At 40.4% G+C, this 26564-nt stretch overlaps 1 protein-coding gene across 6 annotated transcripts in view; it reads left to right on the forward strand.

Annotated features, from left to right (window-relative positions):
* The window catches only part of PDE4D (phosphodiesterase 4D), a 1603025-nt gene that overhangs the window by 141541 nt on the left and 1434920 nt on the right, over nt 1-26564 (forward strand). For 5 of the 6 annotated variants that reach the window (XM_061393128.1, XM_061393125.1, XM_061393122.1 and 2 more), the window contains one exon: nt 7902-7972. The exons of the other annotated variant lie outside the window; for it this stretch is intronic. The gene's annotated coding sequence lies outside the window, so the exon portion shown is untranslated. The remainder of the gene's footprint in view (nt 1-7901; nt 7973-26564) is intronic. 6 annotated transcript variants of the gene reach the window in all.

Below are 26564 nucleotides of genomic sequence, written 5' to 3' on the forward strand. Positions count from 1 at the left end.
TTACCATACAGCAATACAGAGGAATGAGAGACAGTCACACACAATATGGATGAATCTCAAGAACACGGTGTGGAGAAAAGAAGCCCACCCAAAGCGCGTATGCTACATGATTTTGTTCATATGATGCTTAGGAACAGACCTTTGGCCTCAGGATTCAGGATCGTGATTAACTTTAAGGGGAAAAGATAACTGAGATGCAACGTAAGAGGGGGCCTCTAGATGCTGCAGTGTTCTAATTTTAAAAATGTTGTGAAAATCCATTGTCCTTCTCTGTGCTTATATTTTATTTCAATACAGGAAAAAAAAAAGAACATATGGCCTGGAGGGAAGGCGGGAATCATGACAGGGCAGTATTGAAATTGTTGACAAGTGCATTCAGCAGAAAAGATCGAATTATTGAATGTGTCCTCAGTTATATTGGATGCGGGGGACTGGGAGAAATTCGGGACATGATGGTTGTGATGGAAGAGGAAGAATTACTACCTTTCTAGATAATGGATGTAGAGAGCATCTTGATATGATGAATCTGCTGTGTAGCTGTTATGGGACTGAATATAGAATATTCATCATCTGTGTGACTATGTCCTGTCCTGTTTCATGAGTCAAGCCATTTTCATAGTGCAACATGGGGAGGAGTCAGTAGTTTAATTCAAAGTGGATATAGTGGAGACCCTGACAGCTCATATTTTGACCTTATCTCATTTTTGCTTGTTAACTAGGCTCTAGACCTCTGTATAGGGAAACTGATAGCTGCATTACCATGTTAAGCAACTTGTAGGTGATGTAAAAGATTTTGCTCTAGTTGTGAGCTTGAACCTGGCTTTTTCTGGTCTGTGGTCTCCTAGCAAGAGAAATGTAACAGTTAAGTTCCCCATGTGGCTTTAAAAGGAGGACAATTCTTTCTTATGTATATGCTGAAAGTACCTTTTTTTCTTTTCCTCAGAAAACTAGGTTTAAGATCTTTGTGTTAGTAATATCTATTTGCTACTTAGGTATTTTGGTTAAAATAGAAAGACCATTTGTCTCTTGAATCAAAGGTTAAAAAAATTTTCTTAATGGATTATATTCATTTCTAAGATTGCTTTCCAGTTATCATGGGTAACCAACTCTAAGGCAGAGGATGAGGAAATTAAGGGCAGTGTTGCATTTTCTTTCCTCATATTGCTTCTTACTTTTTTGGGTTGATTTGTATTCTATCTTTCCTTATATTTTATCTCTAATGGTTGATGAAGATAATTTCTAAATAAGTTTCATTTACATTTTCTTCTTCAGCTCCAGAGGTTCTGTTGAATGCAATCTGTGACATATATTAGGACAGCTGTGAAGTGAAGTGAAAGTCACTCAGTCATGTCCGACTCTTTGCAACTATACAGTCCATGGAATTCTCCAGGCCAGAATACTGGAGTGGGTAGCCTTTTCCTTCTCCAGGAGATCTTCCCAACCCAGGGATTGAGCCCAGGTCTCCCTCATTGTAGGTGGATTCTTTACCAACTGAGCTATCAGGGAAGCCCTGGACACCTGTAATGGAATACAAATAATCCATTACATAGCACATACCTAAAGGGACCTTCCCTTCTGTGTCAGTGGAAAAGAACCTTCCTGCCAATGCAGGAGACATGGGTTTGATTCCTGGGTTGGGAAGATCCCTTGGAGAAGGAAATTGGCAACCCACTCCAGTATTCTTGCATGGAAATCCCATGAAAGAGGATCCTGGCAGGCTACAGTCTATGGGGTTGCAGAAGAGTTGGACGTGACTTATTGACTAAACAACAACAACAAAGGGACCTTTAATTGATCATGAAAATTGAGATCTTTTGAGAATAAAAAGATGTGCTATTACTCATTATGCTGAACAACAGATGTGACGCAGCACTGTCCTGTGTAAATGGGGATGTGCGGTTGCCCCACCCAGAGCCCTTCTGGCGGGAATAAGCCTTGTGAAGTCTCCATTCTGTTAGGGATGCTGCTTACCTGGCCCACCCGCTCTTGGTAGGATGACTCACAGATATTAACTCAGTTCTCTCCAGTGATACAATACTGGATACGTACAAATACTACATGACAGGTTTTGGATTTTATCTTCTAATTCCTCCCAGTTGAAATCCTGGCAAAAGCCTGTAACTGAATATTACCAACAGAATGGCCTCTATTCATGTCTGACCTGATTTTTCCTCCTTATTTTCTTGACTTTCGTTTTTCAGGATCTCATGACTGTAAGCAGACAATTCTCAGCCTTGTTAAACATAGAATTTTTTTTTTCAATGATGAGGTTGGGAAGTCAGTATGGCATGCAGTGTGTTTGCTACTCATTGCTTCTCACTGGGCCCAGCTTCCCTGTGATGGGCTGCCATGCAGGTCTCACTTTCTTCCTCCTTGGTCCTTGAATCAGCTGACTCACTCTTCTGTCTGTGCACTCTATTCTTAACAGTGGGAGTTGTTAGGAATCTGAGGGCTTAATTACACTCCATCCTTTCTCTGTGTCCTAGACCAATAGAGAAATAAAGACACAGAAGTCAGGGAATGATATATTTTTTAAGTTTTTGACTTATTTATGTTAGTGAATTAAAATTACACTATTATAAAGTGGAAGTGAAAAGTGAAGTGAAAGTGTTAGTCGCATAGTCGTGTCCAACTTTTTGTGATCTCATAGACTGTAGCCCGCCAGGCTCCTCTGTCCATGGAATACTGGAGTGGGTTACCATGCCCTTCTCCAGGGGATCTTCCTGACCCAAGTATTGAATCCGGGTCTTCTGCACTTCGGGCAGATTCTTACCAACTGAACCACGAGGAATAGCAATGTATGTGCAAAGGGATTTAATGCATCATAGTATGTACAGTTATCATTAAAAAGTCAGGACGTAAGTCACAATGACTATAAACATAAAATCTATATTAGAACATTCTCCAGGGACTTCTCTGGTGGTCCAGTGTTTAAGACTTTGTGCTTTCACTGCAGGAAGTGCAGATTTGATCACTGGTCAGGAAATTAAAACCTCACATGCCATTGTGGCATGGCCAACATTACAGCCAAACCAAATTTTAAAAAAAAAAACAAGAAAACATCCTCCATAAGTAATACATTGGACTGTTTTAGTTCACAGTTGTCATTTGAGAATCTGATGATCACTGCCCCTCATTTTATGATCCCTCAAAATCACCTGGACAGATATATATAAATAGGTGAGGAAATTTCATTGTGTATAATTACCCTTTGGTCTATCTTGTTAAAACCCATTTATTTACTTCTATTGAGTTGCCCAAAAAGTTTGAGAGCTTTGAAGAGCCCATTTAAATATCATAAAGAATCTCTTCTTTAATCCTGACACATCTTCGTTATGGAGCTGGGCCCAATGGGCTTCCCACCATTTTTCCTCACAGTGGACTTACTTTCTCTGTCCCCAAGCAGCTAGTTCTGCCCCTGTGGATTTAAATAAGGAGAACAGAAGAACATCTGTGATTTCAGGATGGTAGTTCATGGTGAAAGGGAGGGTGAAAAGTAGAGGGGAGAAGAGTTACAGATAGCTAGAAGGAGGAAGAAAGAGGCATGGAAAGAGGAGGAGGAGAGAGGAAGAAGACAGAGAGAGGGTGATGGAGAGGGTGGGATGGAGTGGTCCAGATATTGAGAAGGAGGGAGCGAGGGAAGGAGAGAGAAAGAGAGATTGAGGAAGAGGGGGACCCAACAAGCAGATAATCCTTTTCTCTACCCATAATGGAAAATGGAGGAATGGCAGAGCTAGGGAAGGATACCTCCTCCCGAGTACCAGTAGGTGGCTGTGGGAATTCCTAGTTAATGTATTAAAGTGAGATTTTGGGAGAAGGAAAAAAGGGACCCCCCGCCGCCAACATGTCCTGCTACCCGCCCCCACCACCAGCCAACATAGGTCATGATGTTCCCTGTGAAACTCCTCTAAGTACCTCTCAAGATGGCAATGCCCAGAACCTTACTATTCAACCATCTCATGTACTGTGTCCTAGGGGCTACAGTGAGAACCCCGGACAACTACAATGCCTTTCCAACATTGTCGCATATGAAGGAATATGAAGTCACATCTTTGTCCCTGTAAATTGAAACAGAACACCAGCTCTCTTTAGGAGAAGGGTATAACACTTTTATGTTAGATGAAGACAACTTTATTATTACTGTTATTTTATGAAAGGGAAAATTACATGACTACATTTTGAAATGTTTGCAAATGTTTTGTCCTTGGGTAAAACCAGGGAATGGGAGAAGATCAAAGATATTTCAGAGATGCAAAATGAATTTCTTTCTACATAATGCTTCTTTCATTTCCACTATCTATAAGATCTGAAAAAGAACATTCAGTGATGACATACATTATTCAAAAGTATTTTCTCTGGAGAGGGCAGGGCTTTTCTTAACCTCCTTCTAGGTCAGGGCAGCTATGTCAGGTCAAGTGGAAGCACGAGGTCATCTTGGGGCTGGAGGCTTAGCCCTGATGATTCCTCTAGGAGAGTCGAAGGGATACTTGACATTTGTTACTTCCACTGGACTGGGAAAATATCCCTTCTGTGTTAAGTGCTTATTCTTCAGATTCAAAAAGTACAGAAGACTGTACTGACAAACTTGATGAGCAAGGCCGTCAGGACTCCCACTGAAAGCTCAGAGTATCACGGTCTCAGCAGGCACCAGAAACACAAAATTGAACAGTGAGTTAGGGCAGGGGAAATTGCAGGGAAGTAAGACTGGCACAAAGTGTTGAAATTCATGTTCCATTAAGGAGTAGGAAAAAATTACCTTGAATGGGCTATTTAAGATGGAAAAAAAAATTGTATTTTCAAAGTTTTCATTTGATATAGACTTCTTATTGATACAAAATTCTTATAAAAGCCCAAAATGAGCAGAAGACCTAAATAGGCATTTCTCTAAAGAAGACATAAGATGGCCAAAATTGCTAATTATTAGAGAAATGCAAATCAAGACTGTAAAGAAGTACCCACTCATACCAGGCAGAATGGCCATCATCAAAAAGTCTACAAACAATAAATGTTGGAGAGGATGTGGAGAAAAGGGAACCCTCATGCACTGCTGGTGGGAATGCAAACTGGTGCAGCCACTATGAACAACAGTATGGAGGTTCCTTAAAAAACTAAAACTAGAGCTACCACATGACCCTGCAATCCTATGCCTGGGCGTATATCTGGAGAAGGCAAAGACTCTAATCTGAAAAGATACATGCTCTCAAGCACTATGTACAATAGCCAAGACATGGAAGCAACCTTAAATGTTCATCAACAGATGAATTGATAAAGGTGATGTCATGTATATGTGTGTCTATATATATACACATACACACATGATGGAATATTACTTAGCCATAAAAGGAGTGAAATGACATTTGAAACAACATGGATGGACCTAGAGATTATCACACTAAGTGAAGTAAGTGAGAAAAAGAAAGACAGATATCATCTGGTATTATTTATTTGTGGAATCTGAAAAAATGATACAAATAAACTTATTTACAAGACATAAATAGACTCACAAGACATAGAAAACAAATTTATGATACCAAAGGGGAAAAAGGGGGAGGTAAATTAGGAATTTGGGATTAACATAAATACACTACTATATACAAAATAGATAAACAGCAAGAACCTACTGTATAGCACAGGGAACTATATCTTATAATAACCTATAGTGGGAAAGAATCTGAATATACATATAAATATGTGTGTATAATAACAGAATCACTTTGCTGTACACCTGCAACATTGTAAATTTGACTATACTTCAAAAATAGTAAAGTGAAAAAATTCTTGTAAATTATTTTTACCCCCAATAAATAAAAACTGGTTTTCTGAATAGAGTGTGTGTATCTACCCATGTAGGAGACCTGTTCATCAGGACAGAATGATCTTGGAGATTAGGTAGAGTGCTTTGATCTTCAGCTCTCTTGGCCTGGGGTAGTGTTCATTTATTTCCCTTTTTCAAAAGTTTTAAGATCTGTTTCATCTGAGAGATTAAACATCCAGCTTACCAGTGAAAGCACACACAGATCTTCATGTCCCTTTAATCTCTTGATTTATCAGGTGCATCTCTCTGGTTGAATTTCATTTGCATGTTGATTTCATTTGTGGTTTGTGTAAAGTTCACTTCCAGGGCTGTGGTGCTGCCTATATCTGTGCAGATTAATCACCGTACAATTGGGCTGGTGTGGGAGTTGAGTGCAGTGAAAAGGAAGTCCTACTCTGCTTGCCAAGCCATTGATGCGTCAACCCACAGGAAGGGGAACTTTTTCCACAAAGGTGCCATGTGGGCTAGCGAATGGCCATGATCACCCCCAAGGTCTCCTGTTTTGAAAAGCAGGCAGAAACGGTCTGGTCTAGATCCAGAAGTAGTTAGAGTCTTAGTCTCAACTATTTAAGTCTATTATTCAGTTGGGTTAGCCTGAGGAATTCAAAATTCTAATTTTGGGGAAGTCTTGGAACCTTGGTGTATTTGGTTCAAAACAGTGCTTGCTATAAAAATTTACTGTTCAGCAAGCTGCATAATTTGGGGCTTAATTGCATTCTGTCCACCCGCCCATCCATCCATACATCCATATATGCATCCAATCCGTCTCTTCATTACGAAAGACGGTTTGCACTTACAACAACTAGGTGTTGTAAGTGAATGGTTTAGGGAGGGATTACAATGTAATAGGACATGGTAGAGTCGTAGCAAATCAAATATTTCTCCACCCATGGAGAGTGTCCATTACTCACCATCTGGGGATTGTTGTCTTGCTGAAGAGCAAGCATGTGTACCTGTAGAAGTTTCAGATCTTTTGACTTTTTTTTCAAATGAGCTGAAAATAAAGTCGTAAAATCTCCTGAGTTTTAAATATTGACAGCCAATTAATTCAACTGTTTAAAAATACTATGCTAACATTGTGAGACTTGTTGCTACCCGTTGACATGGGGAAAATAGGTTGATCACATTAGGTGTTTGGTTGTCAGTTTGTGATCTCTGCCTCTAAGGAATGTACATGTGTCCTTAGAAGGGTGTCCAGTATCATCTTGTAGTTGAATGGGAAACTTCTCTACTTTTAGTGAATTTTGAAGTAGAGATATCATCTAATCATCCCTCTGCATTTTGGAGGATAGGCATTTTTCATGATCGTGCTTGGTTAAGTCCGACTCTGTGTGACCCCATAGACTGTATGTAGCCTGCCAAACTCCTCTCTCCATGGGATTTCCCAGGCAAGGATACTGGAGTGGGTTGCTATTTCCTTCTCTAGGGGATCTTCCTGACCCAGGGATAAAACCCATGTCTCCTGCATCTCCTGCATTGGCAGGTAGATTCTTTACCACTGTGCCACATGGGAAGTAGGCATTATTGGTGGCTATTAAAAAAATAATTATTAGCCTACTGCTTCCTGATTAAAGCAAGTCTCTCAAGACTTTTCAATGAGGTCCTCGTGGGCTTACAGAAGAGTTTAGGATTGGCAGTAAAAAGAGAGGGATGGGAATAAAACTTTCTTGTTTTTGAGAATAGACCTGATCTGTATATATTGATTTCAAGAGTGGGGATTTTAAAGTAACTCAATTTAATCTGCATTTCTAAAAAGAAATACAAAACTTCTTGACAGAAATGCCAGCTGTTTTAATGTCTAAGCACCCATGGAGCTCTGCCAAGTTGAAAGCAAATTTAAGCACATTTTAATCAAGATGGCATCTCACAGAACTGGCATATGCATGGTTCATAAATTTTATCTTTTTGCTTAAGAAAAAAAGTGACATTTCACTTGATCCCATGGCAGAAAATCTTTTAAGGTTTTATGAAAGACTATTAGGATCAGAATGAAACATGTTATAAAATTCAGTAATATTTAATAATATATTTAATGCTTTATATTTTATTATATATTTTAATACAAATTAAATTTAATATTTTACAGCAAGCTGATTATTTTTCCAGTGCCATCTAAGGAAGTTTCATACAAGCCCATGTAATGCTGGACCAGAGTTGGTAAGATACCCTGTGCCCCTAGCTTCCAGTTTTCCCCGCCTGACCATCCTCCACATAGCAGCTGACGTTTGTCTTCTGATTGATCCTGGCTCGAGTAACACATCACATTGGTATAGTAAGAATTTAGGAAGTAGCTCAATAGGACATCCCAATAGGGTGGGCTTTCTGAAAAGACAGGTGCATATTCCTCCTGAGCCTGTTGGTTGGTGGCAAGTGTGAGCTTTGGAGCACTAATGAAAGGTGGGAACTCAGGAGTTTTCCCCCCTGGACTTGGGGGATATCCCCATACTTTCTTTGTAGAATTGGTAGATCTAGCATCGTGTTTGAAAGTGGAAAGATCTGACTGATTTTGTCAGATGATTGGACTGATATTTGCATATCTACATTTAATGTCACTCTTCTATTAAAGTCTTCCAATAACTTTTCACTGGATTTGAAACAAAATCCAAGGGCTTTACCTTGAACTCTGTGGCTCATCTTGAGCTGGCCTCTGCCTTCCCTTTCTCCCTTGTCTCCATCTAGTAAGGTCTGCTTTCTCTTCTTTGAATGGGCTAAGCTCTTTCTCACTCCAAGCTCCTTGTTGAACCTCCTGGTCCTTCTTTCTAGATGTCTCTTTCCTCAACTCTTTGGCTTCTTTTCACTTGGAATTTGATGCAAACTTAACCTTTCTAGAGAAGTGTTCTTTGGTAAGCCCAGCTCTCCCATCACTCTATCCTGTAACTCTATTTCATTTTCTTCACAGCATTTATTTGAACTGATATTATTGATTATTGTCTCTCCATTGACATGTGAGAGTATGGCCTCCTCTACTGGACTTTATTGCTCTATTTTCAGAATCTATACCAGCATCTAGTATGAAGTCAGGACTCAAAGGTATTTGTTAGATGAACCAGTTTGTTCCCATTCAGTGGCTATACCTGTGACTATTTCACTCTTGACTGGAATATAATTTTATTATTTGTCAGGATTGGAGAAGAACAAGGACAGAGGACAGTGAGGAAATGAGAAAATATGGGAATGGTGAAATTAGCTACGTGATTTGAGCAGTTAATCACTAGCATTGCCTTAAAACAATAAAGAAGTAAATGTATAATACTTGAAAGTCAGACCCTAATATTACCTTACAGTGAATGTCATTTTTTCAAATCATGCACATCAAAGCTTTATCTTCATAATTCTGACAAGAATAGGAAGCTGATGAGATTTTTTTTCAGAGCAAAAAATAAACATAGTGGGCTTCCAGTTTGCTTTGAGCCTGTCTGCATGGCTGATAAATGCTTTTCTGATAGTAGAAGGGGAAAGCATACACTTAAGATGATAAACGACCAGAGATAAAGCCCATAGCTAGTGTCAGATTTTTAAAAGGAATCATCTTCCTACCATCCTGAGACTCTATGACAATCCATGTATTTGTTTATGAATGGTGATCAGGGACCAAGGTCAACAGACTTAATCTTTTAAAATCAAACAGAAGTAAAATAATATTTCTTATCTTTCCCCTGAGACGTGTTGGACAGGGGATGTTCCAAGATGCTGATGAAATTTTAACTAAAGTGAATAGTCCATAGGGATTTAACTCTCGTCAGTCACCATCCTTGTTGTTACTATGTGGCAGAAAATATACAGTTCTGTTGAATGCTGCCTCTTGACAGAAAAATATGAAAGATGAAAGTACAACTGACAATTCTTAGATTGCCAAACAATGACTCATCTGACCCACCAGGCATCTTGTCAAGACCTGAAGGAAAAGAAAGCAAAAAGGGCTTCTGTGGTTAAGAGATTTCTGACACCAGTCCATAGAAACAGATCAAACACAAGGAAGGAGAGGCTCAGGACAATTTTTGGGTCTGTTTCACATCTGTCGAGCTGAGCTCTAAATGTAATCTCATTTAGAACATGCATTGCTTTTCTTTGGGACATAAATTGCCTTCTCTCCCTTTTATTCCCAGCGCTGATCACAGCCTGTTGCAGAGAGCAGAATTTTAAAAATTCTTGTGCAATTAATAAACCAATTAGAGTAAGGGTAATAATAAAGGAAGATTAGAAGATGGTCTGGGATGGAGGTGAGCAAAATTCAGAAACTGTGAGTTTGAGCTTTGATGTGATCATGGCTCATTGTTGTTTTGTGGAAACTAGCATCCTGGAATTGTATTCCTTTTATCAATTGGTCTGGAATAAGATGTGCTACCATAACAGTGTCAGGGGTTAAAGAACAAAGATTCATTTCTTATTCACACTGTGTGTCCATTATGGGTTGACCAGGCACTCTGCCGACCATCCTCACTCAGGGATACAGGTTGATGGAGTAGCCAGCATCTCAGATGTTGCCCACTGCCATGCTTGAGGGGAAAGCAAGCTCAGAGGGATCAAGTGCTTTTGTGCAGAGCCAGTCCACTCTAAGGGGTTAAGTGCTTTTGTGCAGAACCAGCATGAGGCACCTCAACTCAAAAACTCACTGAAGTCATTGTGCCTGGCTCCACCTAACCACAAGAGGGACACAAAGTATAGTCATGAACAAAATAAAGGACATTCATCTATTATTTGTCTCCTTGGTTTTGGCGCAGATTGATTTATTCGAATAGAAAGGGTAGGCTGGGTATCAAAGAATGTCTCATTTTCTTATTCAAAATCACTACTTAAATTTTTTTAAAGAGTTTATTTGAGCAAAAATTGTTTTGAATGGGGCAGTGCCAAACCAGAAGTGTTTAGGAATCCTGGCTCACAGGTGCCAGGATCTAGACTTAAACAGAGAAAATGCAGAAGCAAAAAAAAGGAGACTATTTGATTATAGCTTAAAGCACATTTGGGTGTTTGAGAGTGGTTGTCATTAGCCTCTTGATCAAAATTACCATTGATTCATTTAATCATGTTGTTCAGTTGCTCAGTCATGTCCGACTCTTTATGACCCCATGGACTGCAGCGTGCCAGGCTTCCATGTCCTACACCATCTTCTGGAGCTTGCTCAAATTCATGTCCATTGAGTTGGTGATGCCATCCAACCATCTCATCCTCTGTCGTCCCCTTCTTCTCCTGCCTTCAATCTTTCCCAGCATCAGGGTCTTTCCTAATGAGTCGGCTCTTCGCGTGAGGTGGCCAAAGTATTGGAGTTTCAGCTTCAGCATCAGTCCTTCCAATGATTATTCAGGGTTGATTTCCTTTAGGATTGACTGGTTTGATCTCCTTGTAGTCCAATCATGACTCCCCCCCTTAATGTATTTTATGTGACTGATTAATTTTCACAGACGTATCGGGTAACTGATTATTAATTTGTAATCAATGCATTGATTCTTAAATTCAGCCAACATTTATAGAGCTCCTACTATGTGCTTGATCACTATGCTACATACTACATTGGATGGCTTTGCTGAATTATCACTCACTCTATCATCACTCACTCAGCTAACCCTAGAAATGGATACAATGTTCAGTGCAGGTAGGGAAGGTTCTTGTGAGGCTTACCTACTTTGTAGAATTCTGGCAAGCACTCAAGATCATATTTTCAAGGTCCCTAGTACTTCCTAGTAGTGATGTTAATAATGATGTTACAACTTGATCTGGATTTTATAGTTCATTTCCTAAAGTAATTTTTATTCAACTGGTAATTCAATTAAATAGTGCTCACTTGACTATGAGTCATGGGGTCAGGACTGCCTCCCGAAATTCTCCCTTCATTCTCCAATTGTGGCCCATTGAATTGGAATGCTGAAATAGGATTCATTCCTTATGATAATAAGAGCACAAATGCCAACTGCATGTGCAGTAGCTCCTGGGAGAAGGCTTGATGACTCAGCACTGTCCCTATGCGATGACTCAGCACTGTCCCTATGCGATGACTCAGCACTGTCCCTATGCGATGACTCCTGTAGAGCCACGTACAATGTTAGATACAGAGGGAGGCACTTAGAATGTAAGGGGTTGTGTACCATTACACTTAAATGTAGTTTTCCCGATGGCTCAGATAGTAAAGAATCTGCCTGCAATGCAAGAGACCCAGGTTCAATCACTGGGTCAGGAAGAGAGCCCCTGGAGAAGGGAATGGCTACGTACTCCAGTATTCTTGCCTAGAGAATTCCATGGACAGAGGAGCCTGGTGGGCTACAGTCCACAGGGTTGCAAAGAGTCAGACACGACTGAGTGATTAACACAAGTTTAAATGTACCTTTTGCTCTCTGGCCTTTGGTCACTGAGGTTGGTCCCTTAACTGTGTCCTCCTCCAGCCATGGAATTCCGTTCTTCTGATCACAATTCCCCATATTTTCCCCTTAGTACATAGCAGCTGTGTACTTGGTGACAAGTTTGTTTTGAGCCATTGCATGTTGACAGGCAGATCTTTTGTGTGAAGGTTGTGGATTACTTCTTGAAAGGATGGGGACCCTCCTTTAGCTATTTCCAACAGCAGCTACATTTCAGCTGAGTGTGAATATTCTCTCTGTGGTTTCCTCAGATTAACGATGTTAAATAAGGCTGACTAGGTGAGGTTTCCATCCATAATAAATCTGAATTTGGGGCTTTTGACGATTGTTTTACTGCTTTGTCTGAGACAAAAAGGAATAAGAGTATGTTGTTGGTATGTGGCTTCAAAAACCAAGTCTGCTTCGCCTGTTTTCATGTATCAGTCACACCTGTTCCTTGGATTCTGTTCTCCCTCCAGCTCCCAGGTCACAGACAGAAGCTATTGCTGGAGGAGACCTTCCTCTAGTGATAAGCCACATGCACTTCTGCCCCTACAGGGACATTCCATTTACCCTCTGCCCTTCCAGTTAACAAAAGGTGTTTACAGAAGTGCAGAGGTTGAATATGCGGAAGAAGCATATCTTGTTTGGTAAGAAAATAGTGTGACTAGAAACATGGGAGAAGTAATGTGTGCATGTGTACGTGTGTGCATGTATTTGTGTTCAGATGGCTAGATAAGGGTGACTGTTTACCAAATGATTCTGTAATGTTGGCATGTAGATAATAAGCATAGGAATGGCTTTGGGAAATAAAAATAAAGGCCAGCAGAGATTTTATTAGATGTGTTTAGAAGCCATTTGCCATATACTAAAAGAGTTGTCCACACCAAAAGGCCTCTAGGGAACAGGTAGTTTTCTGTTTTATTGCCCCAAGAATGAAATAGGGCTTCCCTGGTGGCTCAGCAGTGAAGAATCCATGTGCAACGAAGGAGACTCGACTTCGATCCCTGGATCGGTAGGATTCCCCTGGAGAAGGAAATGGCTACCCATTCCAGTATTCTTGCCTGGAGAATCTCATGGACAGAGGAGCCTGGCAGGCTACAGCCATGGGGTCATAAGTTGGACACAACTTCTTGACTAAATTACTTTAAAGAATGAAATAGAAATAGGCACTTCTAGCCTTTTATTTGTTTTAGCCAAATCTTTGTGGGGGAAAATCAGCTACTACTTTCTTATAAGACCCACCTTTAGGAACTCATTTTTTTCCAACATGTTTTTAGCATAATATTCTGTTCAGGCTGTGTTCTCCAAAATCTTAGTATGCTGCTAAGTCGCTTCAGTCGTGTCCGACTCTGTGCGACCCCACAGACGGCAGCCCACCAGGCTCTCCCGTCCCTGGGACTCTCCAGGCAAGAACACTGGAGTGGGTTGCTATATCGAGAAGTATTTTTCCTTACAAATCTTTTATAATTCAGACTTCCTTAACTGAAGATCGCGTATGTCCTTATTTTAACACTTAGCATAGAAGCCACCTGAAGACAGAGGTGGCTGTCTTATCTTCGTTATCTTGCACTCCTCACATAGCGTGCACCCAGTTGATACCTTTTTATTGATTGAATGACTGAAGACAGACCCAAGATTCCCAATAGAAAGAGAATAAAAGCCTATTTCTGTTTACTCTTCTGCAGTGGGGAGATGACCTAAACATGATATATGATACCATTATATACATTTTGTTTGCATGATTTGACTTTATCCATTTGTTGTTTACTTATATTCAGGACAAAAATATAGGCAGTTCTTTCATGTAATATTATCATACTGAACTTGAATGAAACAGTATACTAAATAATGTGCAAAACTAACTCTGCGTTTAGCTACCAAGGGGCTTTGGCATTTTGCTTGGGTAAATATGAGGATGGTCTGGAAGGTTCAGGCCCTAGAATGGCAGGTCTGTAGTCACCATGGTGATGTGGGTTGGAGGAGATGGATGGCTATTATGTAAAATGTCTGTTGGGTGCACTGTGCCAGCAGCAACGCTTGGTACCACCAAGGAACCCTACCAGCATAAGATACTTTCTTGGCTCAATATAGTATACCATAATGTATCTGACACGGTTAGCCAAAACACGATCATTTATCATTGCCTCTGCCAGTTACCCAGGCTAACAGAATCAAAAGCCAAATGCAGTGATCAAAAGGACAACTAGACAAGCAAAAGGCAAAAGGGTGAGGAAAAAAGCCAGCCAGGGATATATGTTTTGCTTAATTATGTCTACTATTCTCTGGGATTCAGCAGTGTGGAAGCCTCTGCTACCTGTGTGTATAATCCATCTTCTCCATGGGTATAGAACCAATCGTTCCTGAATCCTCCTACGTATGTCCACATCACTCACTGGGAAGCAGACAAAGGACCATCACAATATACCAGAGTGTTAAAGTATGTAGGCTCCATTGGCAGACTGCCTGGGTTCAGATCCCTTGTTCTACCTACTAGTCAAGAAATTACTAAAGCCTCAGTGCCCTAGTTTCTACTCAAAAATTGTAGAAAGTAATAAAAATATGGATTTATAGGGTTATTGTGAGGATTACATAAGCTAATACATAATTATCACTTGGCATACTGCTATTATTGATAGTGATAGGGTCAGGGAGACTCAGTGTAAGTGGGAAACGGAGATGTGAAATGTATATGATTGGCACCTCAGTTCAGTACACAAGGGTGGATCAGGAACACAAGTTGAAAAATATATAGTGTTATTATTACTTATACCATTACTATCACTACTGATGTTTTTACCCAGGAGATCTAAAAACTATTTCTATATTCACCACGCATCCTACTTCACATAACTGAATATTCAAAGCTCTCAATTCCCAGTGTTTAAGTTTTTTAAATGTTCTCTTCTCATTTCAATTCTACTGAGAGGTGGCAATAGTCAAAAGACAGGAATCTGGTAAAAATTCCAAGTGGAAAGCACATAAAATTTTACTCTTTGAAATGCAATTGCTTTGGCATAAAAAACAAGAATCAAGCTTTAGTCCCAGGATGATATCATTTTTTAATGAATTGAAATTGCAGCTAATAGAAAGCTGAATATATAAAGATTAGTGAATATGAAAAGAAATTGTGGCATGGATTATTCATTATAGGTGTTTAGAGAGCAATAGGGACTTTTTTTTTAAACAAAGACAACTCAGAAAAATAAGTCAGGCAGTTTAAAAATGAATTCACTGCACAGCTTGATTCTGCATTCATCAATATAATGAAGTTTAAAAAAATATTTAATAGCAGAGGTATGTGGGAAGAGCCTTACCAATATAAACTGTAGTCTGTGGAGCAGGCCCTGTGGGAAGTGAATTGTTGAGATCTTATCTAACCCATGGGATAGTTCCCCTGACTCTGATTTCAACTGTTTTTTTCTTGTATTGACTAAATACACCTGTCTCTGGTGCCCCGTTCTTGCCCCTTCTGCCTGTTTTCCACTGGGACTGAAACTCTTTTCTTTCCTTTATTTCTACCTCTAATCGCTGTAATTTCTTTATCAAACTCACTTTTCCTCCTGACCTATAACAACATGACTGGTGGATTTCTGACATGGGTGCTTGTAGCTGTGTTGATGAATCAGAGTGGTCAGTTCTATAGCTTCAAGCTAACTGAATAGTACGTAGTAGAGCTCACAGAGGTACCACTAGCATGGCTGGAATCAGACACCAACATACTAGTTTCCTTGTTTCTCATCTTTTCAAGCCATGGAGTCCCTGGTAATGTATACTTCTAATCAAGCAAGTCTAGTAAATGCAAAATCAAATAAATTTAGCGTGAGCTATCAACAATATCAACATCATTTATAACTGTCACTTATCAATATTCATTCTTCTCTTCAACAATATTCCTATAGTAAGTGATGGGAGATTAAAGATTAGCTTCCTAGGTGGCAGAGATTAAAACAGGCAGGGGATGGGGGAAGATAGAAAACTAGAAATTTCTCAAAAGGAAGGTAGAAGTTAGAAGAAGATAGAGGCCATTGCAAATGGCTTCAAGAGGATTTTTCTAGTCATAAATAGATATCGGAATATCCAGAGTCAACTAAAATGTTTAGGAAAGATATTATTCAAGAATGCACAAATATAATATCACTATTTGGGTTTCTCAAAATTTATAAAATATGTAAAAATAAAAACTGCAGCTAAAGTCCATTTAAATATATAAGGTGTAAGGAAAATAGCAAGTGAAGAAAAGCACCAATAATCTTTGCTAGGTTAAGGCTAAATGTTCATCTTGATAACAAAATATTCACGGCAATTACTTGGCCTGTTCGAGAAGCAGAGCCAGAGAGAACCCAGTAATTCCTCTGTATTGTTGGTGAGAACACTGTTAATATTAATGGGAATGCAGTGGTCAAGTTCTTGGGGATTGATAATAGGGCAACTCTAGATCTTTGAGACATGTGGCTCTCAGGTCTGCTGACAAGTTAATCATGGCGCCCTGGGGTTTCTCCACTTCTTGGGGACATTCCCAGAACCCCTCCTGAGGCTTCTCAGTACTGACGAGTTGGGGAAATGAGGAGATGGGAAGACAGACTTTGTTTTTGAATTCCTCTGAGTTGAGAATCAGGCTAGAAGTAGGGATAAATGGAAGGGGAAGTAGTGGAGTAGAAGATGTCTCTTGGTCTGGGATAATCCACAGTCTCTGCACTAGTTCCAGCTGCTGAGGAGCCAACATGAATTCCGAGGAGTCTGGGTACTGCACTGATGCTCTTTTGGCTTCTAGGGGCACATGGCCCTCTGCCAGGAGGCTCTGGGGAAATTGATTATCACCGCCTAGCTAGTCCAGCTGTGCAGCCAGACATCCTTGCTGGTAGCATAGGGATTTGCCCACAAATACCATAGAGTCTAATGTGCAATGAGATACATTTAACAGGCACAGGGAAGCCCAGGAGCCTTCCTTAGATTTGTCTCCTGACTATAGTCCCTTGGGCTTATTTTAATTTTTTTTACAGTATTTTCAAACTACAGTTATAGCATTGTAATTCGTTGCCTGTGTGTTCTTCAGTTGTGGTAAAAATAAAACCAGAAATAAATAATAACATAGCAATTGCTTCCAGGAAATGTATGAATTATGCTTATTATATCTTATGGCATTTCCCTAATTGGATTCTGTGTTAATAAGAGTTGGCTGAGGGAATAGCAATCAAGTGTACAGCCTTATCACTGACACTGCCTTTTCTGCATGATTTATTGCAAAAATGGTTACACAGGAAAGTGGATTCTGCCCAATGGGCAGCCTTATCAGTGGTCAAACTGTAGTTTTCCCCAGTGATTGTAAGAGGATGGATTTAGTACCAGGAATATTTATTTCAGTGTCCAACAGAAAGAAATGAATGTCTCAGACCATTCTTTTCAAAGACATCTTAGCAATGGTCTAAAAACCAATTCACAGTATTTAATCGAGTGCCTTGGTGTTTTCTGTGATACACTTTGATCCCAGCATGAACTTCTGTTCCCTTTGCAGTACTTCTGGGTTTGCTATTTTGGAAGAAAAGTGGTGAATGCTACTAAACAGTGTTTCTTAAACAGTCAAGTGGGGGTGCTGATTCAGGCAAACCTACTCCACCCCATTTCCCTTGTAGACTATTTACATCAAAAGCAATTATAACTAAATTTTAGGATTGGTTTGGAACGTTTTTTCTATATCAGTCACCTCATTCATGGGTGTCTGTACTATATTCTCTTATTAGATGTTAAGATTCTTAGGAAAGTGTGTATCTTTTTATAGCACTTTGCAGAACACTTCCCATGATCATCCTTCTCATTCATAAGCATTCATGCAGTGACTGTTTATCTACGGTGTGGTAAATGGTGGTATAAAAAATGAGATAGTTTAGATACTATGTTGATGAAAATTGAAGTTGCTAAAAACCCAACACCTTGGCCAGACTTTCTCAGCAAATGCTGTTGATTGCCTGGGCTACGTATACGATTGTGTGTGAATCAGGTATTTGATATATACTTAGTAATATGATACATTAAGAGTAAATTTATTCTATGGTAGAAATGGTGGAGTCTCTCAACATCTGTTCCAAGCCCTTATTAGTGTATCCTTTCAACTGGCAGGAGGTAGAAAGTTACAAAGCCATTTCTCAGAATTTCCTGGATATAAGGTGGTAAGGGGCCATAGAGAAGTTTTGCTTTGCTCTCAGCTTTGGCACAAGTCCCAGGGCTCAGTCGCTAGCTGCATGAGTGTGAAGAGGCAGAGTGTGGGGTATCAGTTGTGCCCGTGAAGGACACAGTAGGTAGTGTATGATGCGGAAGCAGACCGCAGCAGCAGCTGAGCCAGCAGCTTCCTGGTCCGGTGGCTCCTGGATCCTCGTGATTTCATGCCTTCCTGTTAATGTTTGATTCCTAATTGTGGTGTGGTCCTGTGGTCATGGAACCAGAGGTGGTAGGCAGCTAATCACAGAAGAGGCAGTTGTTCTTCTGATGGCCCAGCTCTGTAGTGTGGCTTGGGAATTATTTCTGAAGGCTCAGCTGAGATATATTTCTTCCCCCTTCCTTGGGGATGTTATAAGTCACTTAATTATCTGTCAATTAAAATAGCTGGGGAGATGCTGTTCTCTTGAAATTTACCATGACCAGTATGCTATTGGACCATCTCTTATCTCTAAAAAGTTCCAGAGTTAATTCACTAGCCATTATATTATTTCATGTAAAATAATGGAAGAACCACTAGACATGTCCCAGACATAATTGTAATTGGGTCTTTTCAAACCTGCTGCAGAATGTTTACACATACCTCATATTTTTCCTGTCATCGATGAGTCACACTGGTATTATCCCCAGGGCCATTAACTTGACTTATAAAATATGTCCCTTGAACTGTACTTTGAAGCCCAACAAAATCGAGTTGTTTGAGCTAGAAAAGCAAGAGCAGGCAGAAGTACAGAATCTCCACAGGAAATGTTTTGCCTCCAGGGTCCTGTCATTCAAACTAGAGATTGAAAATACCAATATTCTAGCGGATGTCTAAGGCTGCTTATTTCTATGGGGTAAGGCATAATGTTAATCAGAGGTCAAAGCAGTGAGTTCTTTTGGCAGGTGAGCCATTTAGCTTTACTCTCTCTTATGGCCTCAGCCTTTGCTCTATTGCCCTGCCTGTTCATGCTGCCCATCTTTGAGAATAGAAAGGGAGAGGTGGAAAGGTGGCAAAAAATACTTTCTCAAGATGCTTTAGGGATGATGGGTCAACAGCATAATTTTCATACCCAAGAGAGTGTACATTTCAGTTTGTCTCCAGAGAGAGGAGAGAAATGCCATTTGTTAAGTAACTGTGAGCCTTGCTAAGCTGAAAAGACAGGCAAAAGAGAAAGTCTTTGCCTTGGAAGAGAAGTTTTATCATCAGGAAAATGGCAAGTATTGATTAGGGTGGAAGAGTGACAGAAAAACTTTGAGTATATAGGAGAATTTAGTTCACAAGAGAACAGCAGTTTAAAAAGGATCAAAGAATTGGATGGAGCAAAGATGGCCAAGGGAAAGAGGGATACCGTGCTGCTTAAGGATGACATTCAGCTATGAATAATCCTTTCAAAAAGTGGCTTAAATGGACAAAGGTTTGATCTCTTGTGTTAAAAAAAAGTCTGGAAGTAGACAGACGGAATGGCATGGCGATTCTAGAATGTTGTCATGAGCCCAGTTTCCTTCTATTTCTGTAATCCATTTTCTAAACACATGGCTTCCATTCTCAAAGTTAACTCCAGATAGCTGCTGGATTTCTAGATATTACCTCTGCATTCCAGCCAGCAGGAAAGGCAGGGGAACCTTCCTTCCCGGAAGCCCATACAGTACTTCCTCTTATATTTCATTGGTCAGAATTTAGTCACATGACCTTAATTACTTGAAAGGGAGGCTGGGAAATTCAGATTGTTTCGTCAAGCAGCGATATGCCTAGCTATTGGTGGAGTTCTGTTACTAAGGAAGAAGGAGAAAGTGACTATTTGGAAGGCAGTTCATGATCTCCACCACAGAGGCTGAACCAGACAGATCTTAGAGACTGTGCTGTTGTTGATTGTGGCTGTTTGGCTTCAAGCAAAGGCCCTTTTCTCTACTACCACAAATGGAGTTTCTTATCTTTACTTCTGGGTCATCCAAGAAGCTGAGGCAGTTTCTAGAGAAGACTGCCAAGAATGGTTGAGCCTCTTTTATCTGTCTGTTATAGAGTTGAATTGATTGAAACAATAGCAGGTGGGATGGGAATTCTTTGAAGTGCCTGTGAAGCTTGTCTGATTCATGCCCTGCACTATCTGAAGCTCTGGAGAGATTCTAAGAAGAGGGAACAGAGCAGGAAGCTTTTGAGGTCACAGTCATGGGTGACTGTATCAAGGTGTTTTTAGAATCCCAAACCTGACTAAAATCAGCTATAGAAACCCCACATTATGATGTTTTGTTTGTCCCAAACAGTTTAAGAAAAAAAGACCAACATTTGCAAATCAGTTTAATATGTGTATATTTGAAGATTCAGGCCATTTGGCAATATCCTTCCTGCATCCTGCATGTTGACAACCTCCTGGGGCTGAGTGGGGTGGCCTTCTATAGACGGGGCCCACATCTGCTCCCTCCCAACCATTCACACAGGTCTGGCCACACTTCACCCATTTTTGTGACCTACTGGGCACCAGTAGCATCTATGTTCGTACCCCTTGTTAAGGATGGCTCAGGAGGTAGCCAGTGCATAGGGGTAAGGTAAGGGTGCATGGTGATGCTATCTGAGTGGGAAGCCTGAGTGGAGGGCTCCTAACCTGGAGACTTGGGACAGGATATAAGTGGGAGCTGGGGTCCTACAAGGAGGACCTGAGGCTCAGGCCCTAGCAGGACTCCAGGGGCCATCTGTGGGAAGACACATCTTTGCACCTCCGAGTATCTGGTACCTCAGGACTCTGATTGAATGGGGTTGAGTTGAAGCCGTGGCTTACAAAGCGAGAGCCAGGATGTGACCATGGATTGTCGCCATGCTGTTCCAGCACAGGTGCGGTGAACGCCCATGGTGTTTTAAGTGATAGCCAGCTAGTGTAATTTTTTCAGGGTAGTAGTTCTAACAGATGGTGCTGTTTGAAATTCTTCCTTATAATCTCCAGGAATGACTCTGTAACCTACTTAGGAGGCTTATTTGAGTGGCTCTCCACCTGGGTCCACATTCCAACTGGTTGGCAATCTGTTTGTCGACATTACTGTCTGTACTGGACATTAAATATTGTTTTTAAAAAGATAATGTACAACTGCTTCCCAAGCCATCAACCATTGTCCCAACACACTACTCTATAGGCCTGTGTATTTTTGCACCCCCCCAATTTACTTGAAAACCACTTTGATTTTAATGTGCAAAAGACAAAGAAGAAAGAACCCTCAAAAAGCTATAGGATTCAGATACTTCTTATTTATTAAAAGAGATGTTATGATCCTTCAAATAATACTGGACTGAATAAGGGAATATCATTTTCATCATTTGAAGCTTTTGTTTAGAAACCATGTTTATAAGTTTTATAAGGCACTTACTCACCTTCTCCTAGCCCAGTAAGTCATTCGATTGGTATTTGCATCCTTGGACTTTTACTTGAATTGAAACCCTTGAGCTCTACCTTAGACAGTAAATGTCAGTCATTTAAAGTGGCATGATTCTGATCTCTTAATCTGCTCTACTGCTGAATGCTGCAAATAGGAAAAAAGGAAAAGAAAAGCTATTTGCTACCTTGAGAAACATATGTGATTTCAGTTTGATTTTCCTTAGATGTGAGATGTGTGAGTTCTAATTTTAGTCATTTTAACTGGGAAAGCCTCAACATTTTAATTAGCAATAGTGACATAAATTACATCAGTTTTATTTCAGCTTTTTGTGTTTTAATTTTCCTTAGGTGGATTCAATTGATATAAAAACACAAGTGCAGTAATTCCCTCAGCTTAATTAATGTTAATTTTTCTAGCACTTGAAATCAGATGCATTCAGTGTTTGAGTCACAGAGTATCGAGCTACTACCCGCATATGAGAAAAATAGCGATTTGCTTTTTACTTTGCATTCAGTTCAGTTCAGTTCAGTCACTCAGTAGTGTCCGACTCTTTGCAACCCCATGAATCGCAGCACACCAGGCCTCCCTGTCCTTCACCAACTCCTGGAGTTCACTCAGACTCATGTCCATTGAGTCGGTGATGCCATCCAGCCATCTCATCCTCTGTCATCCCCTTCTCCTCCTGCCCCCAATCCCTCCCAGCATCAGAGTCTTTTCCAATGAGTCAACTCTTTGCATGAGGTGGCCAAAGTACTGGAGTTTTAGCTTTAGCATCATTCCTTCCAAAGAAGTCCCAGGGCTAATCTCCTTCAGAATGGACTGGTTAGATCTTGCAATCCAAGGGACTCTCAAGAGTCTTCTCCAACACCACAGTTCAAAAGCATCAATTCTTCGGTGCTCAGCTTTCTTCATAGTCCAACTCTCACATCCATACATGACCACTGGAAAAATCATAGCCTTGACTAGACAGACCTTAGTTGGCAAAGTAATGTCTCTGCTATTGAATAGGCTATCTAGGTTGGTCATAACTTTTGTATTAAAAAGCAGTTTACTTTTCACTTTTTCCTATTGTGCTGTGCTCCTCTCTACAACTTTCTTTGCCGTTGTTCTAAATTATGTCTGACTCTTTGCGACCCCATGGATTACAGCATGCCGGGCTTCCCTATCCTTCACTCTCTCCCCAGAATTTTGCTCAAACTTATGTCCACTGACTCAGTGATGCCATCCAACCATCTTGTCCTCTGTTGCCCCCTTCTCCTCCTGTCCTCTTTCTTTCCCACTATCAGAGTCTTTTCCAATGATCAGTTCTTCACATTAGGTAGTCAAATATTGGAACTTCAGCTTCAGTCCTTCTAAGGAACATTCAGGGTTGATTTGCTTTAGGATTGACTGGTTTGATCTCCTTGCAGTCCAAAGGACTCTCAAGAGTCTTCTCTAGTACCATAGTTCAAAAGCATCAATTCTTTGGCACTCAGTGTTCTTTATGGTCCAACTCTCACATCCATACATGACTACTGGAAAAACCATAGCTTTGACTATATGGACCTTTGTTGGCAACATGATGTCTCTGCTTTTTAATATACTGTCTAGGTTGGTCATAGCTTTTCTTTCTAGGAGTATGTGTCTTTTTAATTTCGTGGCTGCAGTCACCATCCACAGTGAGGAGTACAAGAAAATAAATTCTGAGCTATTTGATTTTAAACTTGCTTTGTAGTATTAGATTTTAGTTTAGTATTTTCTATATAGTTTGGATAAGTGCTTCCATGAAGATACCCTTTCATATCTACTTTGCAACTAATACCACTTGGAACATTTCTTCTAATGATTTCTAAATTTGAATCCTCAGTTCAGTTCAGTTCAGTCACTCAGTCATGTCCGACTCTTTGCGACCCCATGAATCGCAGCACACCAGGCCTCCCTGTCCATCACCAACTCCCGGAGTTCACTGAGACTCACGTCCATCAAGTCAGTGATGTCATCTAGCCATCTCATCCTCTGTCGTCCCCTTCTCCTCCTGCCCCCAATCCTTCCCAGCATCAGAGTCTTTTCCAGTGAGTCAGCTCTTCGCGTGAGGTGGCCAAAGTATTGGAGTTTCAGCTTCAGCATTAGTCCTTCCAATGAACAACCAGGACTGATCTCCTTTCGAATGGACTGGTTGGAACTCCATGCAGTCCAGGGGACTCTCAAGAGTCTTTTCCAACACCACAGTTCAAAAGCATCAATTCTTCAGCGCTCAGCTTTCTTCACAGTCCAACTCTCACGTTCATACATGACCACTGGAAAAACCATAGCCTTGACTAGACAGACCTTTGTTGGCAAAGTAATGTCTCTGCTTTTGAATATGCTATCTAGGTTGGTCATAACTTTCCTTTCAAGGAGTAAGCGTCTTTTAATTTCATGGCTTCAATCACCATCTGCAGTGATTTTGGAGCCCCCCAAAATAAAGTCTGACACTTTCCACTGTTTCCCCATCTATTTGCCATGAAGTGATGGGACCAGATGCCATGATCTTAGTTTTCTGAATGTTGAGCTTTAAGTCAACTTTTTCACTCTCTTCTTTCACTTTCATTTGATTTCTAGCAAAATAGAATTAGAGATTCTGTTTTCAGAGAATGTTTGTGTATGGGATTTCTTTCCATTCCTGTTTATGTTAGGGTGCTGAGGCTAAGATCAACATTGTCTATTTCCTGTACATTTTGCCTTTCAAATGTATATTGACTTGTTAAAGTAACACAAGTTCCTGAAAGCTCTCCCGTCCCTCTTCCCTCCCTCCCTCTCTCGTAAAATAGACACAAGCTGGAGAAAAAATAAAGAACAAATACCCTAAAGTTCCACGAAGGTCATTGCATTGGAAATTGAATTTGAGAAGTTGAGCTTACCATTGTCTCATGAGAATTCTCATCTCTAATATGTATATAACTGTTTCATCAAGGAATGTGTCATAGATCAGTTAGGCTGTTTCTAATTTTCTTGCTGTTGAGACTAATGCTATGTGGAATGCCGTTGTGTAGAAACCATTTCCATATTTAAGTTTTTTTAAAAATTGGAATTCCAGAGGTAGATTTACTCATTCAAGGAGTATATTTCATTTAGTTTTACAATGCAGGAAGCACATATATTTTTTTTTAAATACTCTACTTTGCTTTTCTTTTGTGTTTGGTGCATCAGATGAGAAGCTGGGAGGAAAAACACTTGGAAAGGAGGAAAGAATGATAAGAATTTGCAGCTTTGCTACCTAGGTCTTGTTTGCTAACTGAAAAGGATTTGTCAGCAGAAGGGGACAACAAATTCAAACCAGCCTGCGCCCCATCTGTGTTTTTTCCTATTGGTCCTGATGGCCAAGAGACACTACCAAGCCTTCTGAGGTTTTACTGAGACGAGGCAAATTAACAAACACTTGAGCGCTTACTATATACTTTGAAGAACACTTGGGTATGTTGCTCAGCAAAATAGATGGACAGTGGTCTGAAACCTGCCCACTTAATTTGAAAGGCAGTTCTTAATCTTGTGAGCTGATTGTGATTACTCTAATCAGGAGGGGACACTGGGTCTAGATGACAGTTCTTTGGAGTCTTGAGTCATGGTGAGTTTTCACTCTATGATCTGGCACCTTGATGGCTTTTGGTCTTCTCTCCTCTGTTCCACTTGTTCCTATATGGAGGCTGAACTACAGAGTGTGCACAGACTTATTCCCTGGGGTCTATCAATTCTTGAGTTCCTTAGGAAATGATACTGGATTAAATAAGTGAAAATACAACTTCTTTGTGCGTGTATATGTGTGTATGAAGGAGAATTAAAGAAGATTTCTGATGTTAAAAAGCAGCTTTCATACTTAAGATTGAGAACCATCTCTCCACACTGTGGGCAGAAGAGGTGGAGGAGGTGGAGGAAGAAATGATAGTCTGTGGACCTCACAGCTCTTGGGGAGGTGAGACCACGCAGCTGTGTTAATTCTGCTCCACACTGTGCAGTTGGCTTGTCTTCAGTGGGTTTCATTTTAGGTCATCAAGGTGGGTGGATGCTACCAGGCGAGTGGCTAGCTTCAGGAGGACACCTAGCTCTCTAGATTTGTGCTTTCTATTGATTTTGGTGTCTGAACATTTCCATTTATTTCTAGATAATGTCTGCATTTAAACATTTAAAAATATTTTATCCAGCATATTTTGCTTTTTTTTCACCAAAAGAAGTACTATCAATACTGTTGTAAGAGAACAGTAGTCCTTTCCAATATGGCTGGCAATAAAATATACAATCTGTTCTCTGTACAGCAGTCATGGTGAGGTGATCTTTTAAGATATAAATCAGATCTCATCAGTCCCCTGCTTTAAACCTCCATGGCCTGTCATTGCTCTTAGATTAAAAGCAAAACTCCTTATCATCATCTGCAAATGTCTGCATGATCTAGCTCCTACTGATTGCATCTCCTAGTCTCTCCTCCTGCTCACTGACTTCCAACCACATTAGCCTTCTCTGTTTCTTCAACTAGCCAGCCTCATTCCCGCTGGGGGCCTTTGAGCTAGGCCCCCAGTTCATTTCCTCTACTTGGCTACCTTGGACATGCTGGCTCTTGGCATCATTCAGGTCAGCTCAACTGTCCTCTGAAGAGATAACTTTGCAGACTCCCCTGCTGAGAATGGCATGTTTGCCCTCACCCAGCCACTGCTACATCACTCTGTCTGCCTGAAATAATTTTGTCTATTTGTTCGCATGCTTACAGTCTAGAATGTAAGCTCTATGGGCGCAGGGACCTCCTTTTAGATCATTGTTTCAAGCCCAGGACTACAACAGTGCCAAAAAATGCATGTTTGTGGGATGAATTAATGAATTAAATAGTCTACATCATGTGATTCCTGAAGTTGGTA

The sequence above is a fragment of the Bos javanicus genome, chromosome 20 (genome assembly GCF_032452875.1).
Source record: "Bos javanicus breed banteng chromosome 20, ARS-OSU_banteng_1.0, whole genome shotgun sequence".
Taxonomy (NCBI): domain Eukaryota; kingdom Metazoa; phylum Chordata; class Mammalia; order Artiodactyla; family Bovidae; genus Bos; species Bos javanicus.